At 52.7% G+C, this 7,928-nt stretch overlaps 1 long non-coding RNA gene across 1 annotated transcript; it reads right to left on the bottom strand.

The window, feature by feature from the left end:
* Nucleotides 1-739: 739 nt before the first annotated feature.
* Nucleotides 740-7,269, bottom strand: LOC104862720. The gene is made up of 3 exons (XR_780421.2): nucleotides 6,962-7,269; nucleotides 3,337-3,454; nucleotides 740-1,901 (listed from the first exon to the last, which is right to left on the bottom strand). It is a non-coding gene; the product is annotated as an uncharacterized LOC104862720 (long non-coding RNA).
* Between the last annotated feature and the right edge of the window lie 659 nt (nucleotides 7,270-7,928).

The raw sequence follows: 7,928 nt of genomic DNA, 5'->3' as shown, positions 1-7,928 counted from the left end.
CACAAAGAGAGGCTGACGTTTTCTTCAATGCAAATAGGATTTCAATTAGATTACACAGTCACCTCCGTTACAGTGACTGAAAGCAAAGGGGTGAAACAGGGAAAGTCCTTATCTCAAATTTAAACAATAAGAAAGCACAGATAAGTAGATCTTTCAGCAGTGCCCCACAAGTACAACCTCTGGGAAGGATGTGAACATTCGTTAAAATTCTATGTGCCACAAACTTGTCTGCTTGTTCATGTAACCCTTACAACACTCCTACAAAGCCGGGATTGCTACCCTCAATTATAAATTTAAAATAATGTATACAGAGTAGGCTGTTTAAAAGTAGGCTGTTTTTAAAGTTTTCAAAGTAGGCTGTTTACATTAACTAAAGCACTTCAGTTACCTAAAATATTTAAATGTAAGGCCAGGTGTGTGGTGCCATGTGCATGTAATCCTGGCACTCCAGAGGCAGAAGCAGGAAGGTTGCTGTGAGTTCGAGGCCAGCCTGGGCTCCATAGTAAGTTCAGGGCCAGCTGGACCACAAAGTGAGACTCTATCTCAAATAACCAAAATAATAATAACAACAATAATACTAATAAAATGTATAGCTAATATGCATACATGACAATGAACTAATGTGTGAGTAATCACAAATAGGACTGCATTAGTTATAGTGTAGAGTTGCCAATATATAGCTGTATGATAATTATATAATATAAATATTTATGTACAGAATCAGTGATTATACGGCCAATTATATTCATAGCAGAGCTACGCACTCCTTAGCAACATCGGTTCTGACTTCTCTGTGAACACTTATTTGACACACAGGACGACCCACACACACGTAGCACCACCATCCCCTGCGTGCAAACACCCCTGCAGGTAAGACGAAGTGACGCTGTGTCAGAGGATCACTCAGTAACGGGCAGCACCAGTCTGGGGAGGGGGAGCCAGCGGACAAACAGCACCATCTTCTCTGGAGAGCCGGGTGGCTGGATCTAGGCATCCTGCATGGCCTGTGTCAGCAGCAGGGCTCTGGAGGGTGACGGATGGCAAGCTGACCCGCTGTCAGGATGTGGGACCCCGGGGAGCTGGACACGTCTCTGTCCCCATACCTCCCTTTTTTCTCTGCTTCCTGGCCCTGTGGCCAGGCAGCTGTCCCCACGGCAGGCCACTCTGTCGGGCTGCTTCTGTGCGTGAGCCCCAACTGCCGGGTGAAACTTCTGCAACCGCGAGCCTCCTCTAAGTTGTGGGCCGTGGGTCTTGTGTGCCGGCGACAAGGACAATGATGGAGAAGAGGCCCCCGATATGGGCCGTCCTGTCCAAGGCCAGGCACGTGGTCCCCGCAGCTGGAGCTGCGTGGCATCCTCAAGTCCAGCATGGGAAAGATGCAACTGTCCATCGGCAGCAGACGGGTAAACAGAGAGCACAAAGGCCAGAGGAGCGCAGCGTGCAGCCAGGAGTAAGGACGAACCATGTACAAAGAGGCGGAGGATTCGGCCTCCAAAGAGAAGTGTGCAAAAGACACAGCGCATACAAGGTGGGATCAGAAACTGTGGTCAGTGTTTCCAAGTTTTAAGAAATTTACTGCAGTAAAAGACATGCGGCTGTGAATCCCCCTCAAAATCCTCCCCTCACTTGGAACACACTCCTCCCTTGGTGCTCGCCACTGTCTGCAGCAGCTCCGGGAGTCCCCCTTCCCGAGGCTCTTCAGTTGCACTGTTGTGGCTGCCTGGATGTCCCGAATGGATCCAGAAGGTCTCCCTTTTATGGTCATTTTGACTTTGGAGGAAGAGCCAGAAGTCGATTGGCGCCGGCTCTGGTGAGTAAGGCGGAGGAGGACACCGCCTCATGTTTTTATGAGCTGCCTTCCTTTGGAGGGCGCTGAGCGTCACCATTCACTGTAACCGTGACTATGGAGGGACACAAGAGCAGATAGGAATCACAACACACACACACACACACACACACACACACACACACACACACACACACACACGAAAGCATATCCCCCAAACCCGAACAGAGGTTGCTGCTGGGGACCATTGGGGGTGAAGCTGAGAAGAAATGTGTCAGGGGCTCCCTGGATGAAGCCCAGGTCTGTGTCACTGCTCTGTAAGGCACTGTGTGTCACACTAAATGCCCGGGGAAGCAGTTGCCCCCATGTACACACACGTACACACACGTGCACAGACCTACTGGTCCTGTGTTTTTCTGTGGACAGAGCTCTTATGTATGATTTCCACCTTCCCTTCCTGGCCTTAGAGTTTCAGATACTTTGGCAGCAAACAGTTCATGCGGCAGTGAACAACAGAGTCTCCACCACATGAGTCCCGGCTGGGACAACTCAAGAGGCAGGGAGGGGAGTCAGCATTCCTGGCCAGGATTTATGACTTTGGCCAGACTAACAGCCTGCCACCACCTAGCAGCTTCTGGCGGCCTCTGTATGGGGCAGCTGGGGAATGTCCTCCGGGGTTTGACAGCCGGCCACACCCTGACCCTTTCACTTCTCCTCTGCCCTTTTCTGGTTGTGTGGAACCCTTGTGGGATGGGCCTGGCCCTTCCTGGGGTCCCTGAGATGCGTCCCTTCCTTCTCCCAGCCTCACAAACGTGGAGAGCAGGTGAGTAGAAGCTTCCACCTGCTGTAACATTGGGGGTGCGTGGGACGCCACCAGGCTTAGTTCCCAGCAACGAGGACAGAAAATGAGGCACTGAGGCCACAGCTTTTCTCCATAGCAAATGAAATATCTAAGAGCAGCATTAGCCAGGCAGTGTGGTGCATGCACTGAATCCTGGCACTCGGGAGGCTGAGGTAGGAGGATTGCAATGTCCTGCTTGGGCAACTTAGTAATTTAGGTGAGACCCTGTGTCAGATTTAATAAAAGAATAATAATAAAAGGTTTGATGTATGCAAAAAGTCTAGGTTCAATTTCCAGAGCCAAAAAGAAAAAGAAAAGAAAATTTTTTAAGAACAACATCAAAAGCAAAGCGTCAAAGCTGGGCGTGGTGGTGCACGCCTTTGATCCCAGCACTCCAGAGGCTGAGGCAGGAGGATCGCTGTGAGTTCGAGATCAGCCTGGGCTACACAGTGAGTTCAGGGCCAGCCTGAACTATAAAGGGAGATGCTGCCTCAAAACAAACAAACAAACAAACAGGACACAAAACAAAAGCTCTGACACTAGTGGGCTTTGGTTTAGTTTTGGGTTCTTAAAACTAAATCATGATTTAGATCATCCTGATAATAAGTTTCATAGACTGGGCAGCAATGAAGCACAAATTTTGCAATGGACACCATGCGGTTGAGACCTGCTGAGCGACAATCTCTCCAAAGTGCTCTCAATCACACACCGATGGCCAAAGGACAGGTCTTCTCAAGACTGCACTGCTGTCCACACAGAATCATGAGGCTCAGCTGGAGTCTGTGGACTTGCATCCTGTCTTAAATATTCTCTGGTGACCCATAGGCCTGAGAAGAAATCAAAAAGGAAACGCGGGGTCGGGGACTTAGCTCAGTGGTTCCGCCACCTGCCTTGCAAGTGCAAGGACCCGAGTTCGATCCGGTACCAAAAAACAAAACAAAACAAAAAGGAAATGAGTCCTCAGTCAAGGACCATCAAGAGGGCAGAGTGGAGCCAGGTGTGGTGGCGCAAGCCTGTCAACCCAGCACTCGGGAGGCTGAGGCAGGAGGATCACTGTGAGTTTGAGGCCAGCCTGGGCTACACAGTGAGCTCAAGGCCAGCCTGAACTTCATAGTGAGACCCTGTCACAAGAAGCAAAAGCGAAAACAGAATAACCTCTTGGAAAGTGACAGGGAAAGTGACAGATGAAATACTAGCCATACTTCATAAAAAGAAATGATAATTTGGACATCACTACAATGATTAAAAGTTCTGCTCTGTAAAAGACATGCTAAGAGAATGAAAAGACGTAGACGGGAAGAAAATATTTGGTGTTTTGAGACAGGGTCTTGCTTGTAGTTCAAGCTGGCCTTGAACTCACTGTGTAGCCCAGGTTGGCCTCAAATTCTTGGTGATCCTTCTGCCTAAGCCTCCCAGGTGCTCGGATGAGAGGGTAAACCATCATACCTGGCTGGAAGAAAATATTTGTAAAAACACACATCTGACAAGCTCTGATAGACAGAATATACAAATAATTCTTAAAATTCAAACAGAAGAAAACAATAACCCAATTAAAATGGGCAAAAAAATGCCCAGTTGCAAGGGATTTAGTTCAGTGGTGCTGTGCTTGCCTGGCAAGCACAGAGTCCTGAGTTTGATGCCCAGTACAAAAAAAAAAAATTCCAGTAGGGTGGTAAATGCTTATAATCTCAGCTCCTCAAGACGCTGAAGCAGGATTGCAAGTTCTAGGTCAGTCTGGTCAAATTGGCATGATTCTGTCACAAAATAAAAAAATTAAAAGAGGAGGTAGCTCAGCAGTTGAGACTTTGCCCAACATGTACAAGGCCCTGGATTTCATCCTCAGAACTGAAAAAAAGAATCCTCAGAAAAAAAAAAAAACCAAAAGAAAGAAAAGAAAACAAATAGCCGTCAGGCCAAAGCTCTGCACAAGCAGACACCTCACCAGGAAGAGATGCAATCATGCCGTCCAGGGTAAGTAGCGAAGAAAATGTGACCACCCTCAGCCATCAGGGGCCTGCAAATTAAACAGCACTGTGACCCATGCACCCCTGGTAGAACAGCAACAAACAATCACTGGCGCTCACAGCGATGGGGCCAGAGGAGAGACTTCAGTGCCCAGCACTGACTGAGGGACTCCGACCCCAAAGGCTGCTACGTGTGGTCCTGACCACACACCTTTCTGGGAAAGATGGAATGACGGAGCCAGTAAATACAGCGTGGTTTCTGGGGCGACAGGCATGCACCCTTGCACCTGGCCCCAACAGGGGAATTAAGAGTAACATGGTACTCCAAAGAGGTTGAAGTAGGGCCAGGTAGCTCAGTGGTTCTGGGGTCTGCCTCACCAACATAAGGAACCAAGTTTGATCCCTGCTACCAAAAAAAAAAAAAAAAAAAGAGGTTGAAGCAGCCAGGTGTGGTGACCCCCACCTGTCACCCCAGCACTTCGGAGGCTGAGGCAGGAGGATCCCTGTGAGTTTGAGGACAGCCTGGTCTACACGTGAGACCCTGTCTCACAACAAAGAGGCTGAAGCACATTAGAGTTTGCTGTTTAATGATTAATCCTGCAAGGGCAGGTGCAACGGCCCCAGCTCCATGGATAAGGGACCAACAGGACAGAGACACACAGGATCGGTTTATGAAATTAGGTGGCCAAAGTCCCAGGACCTGAGACTCTGCTAGGAAGTGGCTATGTGGTTCCGCCCAAGTCCCAAGGGCAAGAGAAGGCGCTGTCCGGCTCCAGAAGGAGGTCTGTCCCTCCCACTTAAGTTGCCAAGTTGTGCAGGCTGGGCTTGAGATTTAGATCCTCCTGCCTCAGCCTCCCACAGGGCTAGGACAGCAGATGTGTGCCACCATGCCCTGCCATCAGCTCTGCGCTACCTGTGGCTGTGCTGTCTCTCTTGGTGTGGACAGCCAGCCTCTCTCTCCCATATCTGGAGGATAAGCTGGGGCAGCTTCTGCGGCCCAGGGGCCGACTCTGTGGGGCAGAGCAGCAGCCTCGTGGCACTGGGGCCTCCTTTTTCATCCTCCTGCAACCTCCAGGCCCCTCCTTGGACCCCAGGCCTAGAACTGCAGGAAGGAGCCACGCCAGGCTGTTACAGGTGGAACTCTGGGCCCAAAGAAGTGCTGGGAGAGGAGTCTGCAAGGGCACAGTCACCACAGCGCCAACAGGAAGACGAGGTGCTGGGGGGCGCTCATGGCCTCCCCCTTGCTGTCCCTCAGCGCAGTCCCCTTCCCAGCACACACTGCCTGCTCCTGCGGCTGGGAGGCAGCCACCGCCAGTCCTCCTGGGTCCCTGGGCCTCCTTGGGTGCTGCCTTGTTTGTTTGAGTGCAGCCCCGAGTCCTGCGGGCCAGCTGGGTGGCCCAGGTCCTTCCGGCCAAACACTGAGCGGAACTGTCAGACCCTGGTCATCAGCACCATTGCTGCTCCCCTCCTCAGAGAGACGTCACTTGGCGCCCCGGGGGCAGTGGGACCTTTGTGTCCAGCGGGATGAGCTGAGCCTTCTTTTGGAGAAATGATGGGAACCGGATATCAAAGGGTAGGGCCTGGCTATGGGAGGACAAGCAACCAATCAATCCTAGGGCCAGCACAAAAAGACTGAGGGTTTCAGGGTCCATGGCCAGGCTGACTTTTCCTTCTGGCTTTTTATTTGGAGATCACCACGGACCCACGGGAATCTATAAAGTGACAGCAGCAAGGACGCGTGGCACCGTCTGTCCAGCCGTCCCCGGCCCTGGCCAGTGTGGGCCTGCGGTCCACACCCAGGACAGGCTCCTGCTACCGCTGCCACCCCTTCGCAGCCCCATCTCCCCAAACCCAGCGGTCAGGCTCCCACCCGCTCTTCCCCAGCCAGGGTCCCAGGCTCTGCACCCACCAGGGGTTCGTCCTGCTCACCAATGCCACCAGGGCTCACCCTTGCCGTCCCCGTGCTCCCAGCCTCCTTCTGGCAGGCTCTGCTCCTCTCTCTCTACCCACAGAAGTGTTCCTGTCCCGGGGGCCCTGCCACCGCTCCTCCCTGACAGAAAGAGACCGCTTTCTTCCCCACTCATTTCTCAAGCTCGGGCACCCATCTGATGGTTCCTGTGTTCCCAATTTGGGACAAAGAAAATGGTCAAAACAGGCATGCTGGTGCAGGAGGATTGCAAGTTCCAGCCCAGCTGGGGCAACTTAATAATTTAGCAAGTCTCAAAAGAAAAAAAAAAAACAGAGCTGAGGATGTAGCTCAGGGCAAAGGCCCTGGGTTCAATCCTCAGCACAGGACAATTAAAGGATACACACAATGGGAAAGGGAAGTGAGGGTCTGTGAATTCCACCTAAGGAGAAGCTGCGCCTCACCTGAAACCCCAACAAGGTAAGGCATAGTGCGCCTGCCCAGAGCCAGCCCTCGGGGGTGGGGTGGGGAGCAAGGTCCGCTTCCGGGAGGCAGGGCAGCCCCTCCTCCAGACGCCCGGCCTCTCCAGCAGTCCTTGTGCTCCCGGGGCAGCGGTCTGCGGGAACCGCCTTTCCAGCTCAGGAAAACACCGTGCAGCTCACCTCCTGCCCTGTGTGCTACAGGGAATGCTGCCCCTTGTCCCCGCGGGAAGGCAGGTGGGGCGTCTTCTTATGCCTCACTACAGTCATCTGCTTCTGAGCGCTTTTCCATCACACACCCCCAGCCCCCCACCCCCCCCACTGCCGCCGACCCTGGATCTCTGCTGCCGCCAGCCCCCCACTCGGCCCTGGAAGACCCTTGTGTGCGGGGTCACCCGGGCCGGCCCCAGGGGCAGGAGTAAGGGTGCCAAGTCACACCCCATGTCCAGCCCTAGGGGGCCCTGCCCAGCACCGCGGCCCCCTGGGTCACGGCGGCCCCCTGGGTCATGGCCTGCAGTCCCGAGATGCTCTGCCCTGGCGTCCCCTCAGTGACTGTAGGAATGTCTCCCAGGCAGCTTGGGCTCTGGGAAGTAGGGTAGGAAGATGACAGCAGAACTCACTGTGTAGGCCAGGCTGGGATCCTCCTGCCTCAGCCTCCTGAGTGCTGGGACGGCAGGTGTGCTCCACAATGCCTGGCCAGTCACTGCCTTTTGTATTACATCTCATAAAGACTCTGGAAAGAGGACTCCAGACCTGCTTCAGAAAGTGACAGGAATAGTAGCAAAAGTGGTTTGAAGGCAGAGGAGGATTCTGAGGGACATTAATGCCAGTGTGACTTTTACTGTGATAAAATGTGAACATTCACCGAATCTTTGAGCACACCCCACAACACAGCTCCAAGCCCCTCCCTGGAGGCTAGTGGGAAATTAATTCAGCCCTGCCTTTCCTGGGC

This window comes from Fukomys damarensis, unplaced genomic scaffold (assembly GCF_012274545.1).
Source record: "Fukomys damarensis isolate Sample0158 unplaced genomic scaffold, DMR_v1.0_HiC HiC_scaffold_17, whole genome shotgun sequence".
In the NCBI taxonomy this organism is placed as follows: domain Eukaryota; kingdom Metazoa; phylum Chordata; class Mammalia; order Rodentia; family Bathyergidae; genus Fukomys; species Fukomys damarensis.
The sequence above is the reverse complement of the archived record's forward strand: the minus strand, read 5'-3'. Positions and strand labels throughout refer to the sequence as shown.